General features: G+C 35.9%; 1 pseudogene; it reads left to right on the forward strand.

The window, feature by feature from the left end:
• The first annotated feature begins 2,004 nt into the window (after positions 1 to 2,004).
• On the forward strand, positions 2,005 to 3,298 carry LOC115017026 (vicilin-like seed storage protein At2g18540; annotated as a pseudogene).
• The last annotated feature ends 752 nt before the right edge of the window (positions 3,299 to 4,050 follow it).

Raw genomic sequence — 4,050 nt, forward strand, 5'->3', positions numbered from 1 at the left:
TAGTGTCAGGTAGGAATGTAGTGACTTACTCTCCTTAAGATTATTCTGCTAAACAGATATGGACTGTCAAATACGCGCGGTTGGTAGTCACACACTATTGGGTTGGTGCAGTCTGTTGGGGGTCCATATGTTAATTTAATAGGCAATAACAAAAAATGGAGGGCCATCTTCAAAATGCCGCCGCCGCTGCTGCCGCGGCCCTGTCATTACCTCGGACGTGTTGTGTGACGTTTCCATGATGTAAACACGTGAGTGTCTGAGTTGGAGTGATGAAAACTCTCATCATCTGACCAAACAAGAAGAGCTGATGTTTAAGCTGCTGTTGCCATGGGAACAAACATGTGTGGCAGCCGCACAGTTTCGTCTCCTCCAGTTGCCGTTACTCATTCGTCAAATGAGACAACACGCTTATGCTAATCAGGCACACACATCTGCACACACACACACGCACAGATATGAATCTGTCACGACATTTATCCTCATTTGATGCTGTGGTCCAGCATCTTATTCAGCTGATCCGTCCTCTGACTTGTCAGCAAAAATGCCGCTGAAAGGAAATATCGAATAAGAAATAAAATAGGGGAAGCATCATTGTGTTTGAATTGCAAATGCCGAGCAACGTTTTACGACTCAATATGCAACATACGAACGAAAGCCTCAATCTATGTGCTCGCTGCCGCTGTGCATCTTACACACCCTTCTGCTCAGGAGGAGGATTTAACTGGAAGGTGGGATGCAGTTTCTAATGAGAGAGTAAATTACAGGGTGCTGGTAGTAAAGAATCAACTCAATGCATAGTCTAAATAAGCTGCAGCACATATTCAATAACTACGCCAATAACTAGTCACGTGAGTTACGTTGACCTATGTGCTCTAACCACTCTGTAGCACATTGTTGTGATGGCTAGAGGTCCTAAGTCTATGTTTTTACGTGTTCAATCTGACATCTTGATTTAAACCATAATACCCATGTCATTTTTTCCCTCCATTGTGATCTTTCATGCCCACATCGCTAAAAAAAAGGAATCTTTTTGAAAAGCTTTAAAGAGTGGAGGGATTTGAAATCGCTGGTCTCATAGGATCGCCATTGAAAACACTGACTTATGATTGCCAATCTTCACAGACACCGTCAAATATATCCCCGTAGAGCAGCGACATTAAAAAACCTATTTTCTATCCTATCTTTATGTTCATACTGTCAGGCCGGAGCACGTCTATCGATCGAGGGTGCGGTTGCCTAGGAGTTACTGTTAGCCTCGGTTAGCAGGAAGCATTTACGACCCTCCATCAAATGATTATTTAATGCTTTGAAAACAGAAACGGAAAGATGTGTCATAGATATCATCTGTGTTGTGTTTTTAGCTGTATTAAAATAAGTGATGACAGAGAGTCACTGCTTTAACTCGCTGTCTGCCTGAATCCCAACTGTTGTTGTTTGCAGTAGAAGGAAGAAGAAGAAGAAGAAGAAGAAGAAGAAGACCTTAGAATTATTAAGAATTAGAGTTTTGTAACGAAAGAAAAGAAGAGAATTAGAATTATTAGTAAAAAGAAGAAGAGAAGAATTAGTGTAAAAGAAGAAGCATTAGTAAAGAAGAAGAAGAAGAAGAAAGAAGACGAAGAAAGAAGAAGACGGAAGAAGAAGAAGAAGAAGAAGAAGTAATTAAGAAGAAGTAGTAATTGAGTATGTTTAAAAGAAGAACAAGAAAAGAAAGAAGAAGAGAGAAGAAATTAGAGAAGAATTAGAGACGAAGAAGAAGAAGAAGAAGAAGAATTAAGAAATAAAAGAAGAATTGAGGAAAAAGAAGAAAAGAAGAGAAGAAAGAAGAAGAAGAGAGAAGTTATAAAAGAAGAAGAGAATTATAGAAAGAAGAATTAGGGAAACGTGAAAGTAAGGAATAGAAAGAAGATGAAGGAGAAATTATAAGAAGAAGGAAGAAGAAAGAAGAAGAGAGAAAAGAAAGAGACAGGAAAGGAAGAGAAAAATGAAGAAAGGAAGAATAAGAAGACAAGAAGAAGAAAAAGAAGAAGTAAGGAAGAGAAGAAAGAAAAGCGAAAAAAGAAGAAGAAGAAAAGAAAGAAGGAGGAAGAAGGAAAGAAGAATGTGAAGAAAGAAAAGAAAGAGAAGTAAAAGAGAAAGAAAAAAGAAAGAAAGAAGAGAAGAAGAAAGAAGAGAAGAAGAAAGAAGAAAGAAGAGAAAAGAAAAAAGAAAGAGAAGAAAAGAAGAAAGAAGAAGAGAAAAAGAAAGAAAAGAGAAAAGAATAGAAGAAAAGAGAAGAAATTAAGAATTAATAGTATTATTTAAGAATAAAGAAGAAATTAGGAAAAGAGAAGAATTAGAAGAATAGAAATTAATAAATTAAGAAGAATAGAATTAAGAAGAAGGAAAGAATAGAATTAAGGAAGAATAAGAGGAAGAAGAGAAGAGGAAAAGAAAGAAGAAGAATTAAAGAATTAGGTTAAAAGAAGAAGAAGAAAGAAGAAGAATTAGAAGAAAGACAAAAAGAAAGAAAGAAGAGAGATAAAGAATGAATTTAGTATTAAGAAGAAAGAAGAAAGAAAAGAAGAAAAGAAAGAGAAAAGAAAGAAGGAGAGAAGAAAGAAGAAGAAGAGAGTAAGTAGAAAAATAAAGAAGAAGAAAAGAAGAATAGAAAAGAAAAAGAGAGAGAAGAAGAGAAGAGAAGAAGAAAGAAGAAAAGAAAGGGAATTGAGAGAAAGAAAAAAGAAGAATTAGAAGAAGGAAGAAAGAAAAAGAAAAAAAGAAGTAGAAGAAAAAGAAGAGATTATTGGAAAAGAAGAAGAAGAAAGAGAAAGAAGAAAAGAAGAAAAAGAAAAAAGAAAAAAAGAAGGAAAGAAAGAAGCAGAAAGAAGAGAGAAGAGAAGAAAGAAGAAAGAATGAAGAAAAAAAGAAAGGAAAAAAGAAGAATAAAAAGAAAAAGAGAAGAGAAAAGAAGAAGAAGAAAAAATAAAGAAGAGAAATAGAAGAAGAATTAAAAGAAGAATTAGTAAAAGAAGAAGAAGAAAGAAGAGAAGAACAGAAGAAGAAGAAGAAGAATAAAGAAAAAAGAAAAAGAAAGAGAAGAAGAAGGGAAGAAGAAGAATAGTAAAAGAAGAAAGAAGAAAAAAAAGAAAGAGGAAGAAAAGAAGAAGAAAAAGAAGAAGAAAGAAAAAAGAAGAAAGAAAGAAGAAAGAGAAAAAGAAAAGAAGGAAAAGAAGAAAGAAGACAGAAGGAAGAAGAAAAGAAAAGAAGAAGAAGAAGAAGAGACGAATTAGAATATAGTAAAGAAGGCAGAATTAGTTAGTAAGAAGAAGAATAGTAAAAGAGAAGAATTATTAGTAGTAGTAGAAGAGAAGAAGATGAAGAAGAAGAAGAAGAAGAAGAAGAAGAAGAAGAAGAATTGACTGTTTTTGACATTTCCGTGTGGATGTTGAACTTTAAGAAATCCATCTGAAGGCGTGACGTACGGGCCGAACCCTGTTTCAAATGTATCCACATTAGTGTGGACACGGTTTAGAGGTTGCCGCTGCACAGCCTGAAAAACAACATCCGCAGAGCGAGATAATCCCTCACAATAAACACAAAGCCATAATTGGGTTTTCTATTTCTGTTCTCGTGTTATTTCATTGTACCTGAAACAGTTTTCATGTCACCGCACGCTAATACGTTACGCTCTGTTTACTGTCAATCACCTGATGCTCACAGGAAAGAATGAGAAGTAATCCCTCAAAACTCCCGACAAACAAATCGAAGTAATATGAAAACAGATTGTTATAAAACGTACTCATTTTGAATGCCTGTGTATGTAGCCCCCCCCCTCTCACAACGTATTCACTGTTTCCCACCACGTCAGCTGCCGGAGATGAGCACACGTGTGTCAGCGTTGCTCTTCACTGGGTGGGAACTCAAAGAGGAAAAGACAACAAAAGCCTCTGTGACCTCCCGAGCGGTGCAGGTCACAGCGAGCAGCTGTTTATTGATGTGAGATTACTGTTGGAGACATTCGAACCCATTTTTCCTCAACATAATTTCAAAGCATCACGGACATCCCATATG

The sequence above is a fragment of the Cottoperca gobio genome, chromosome 12, assembly GCF_900634415.1.
Source record: "Cottoperca gobio chromosome 12, fCotGob3.1, whole genome shotgun sequence".
In the NCBI taxonomy this organism is placed as follows: Eukaryota; Metazoa; Chordata; class Actinopteri; order Perciformes; family Bovichtidae; genus Cottoperca; species Cottoperca gobio.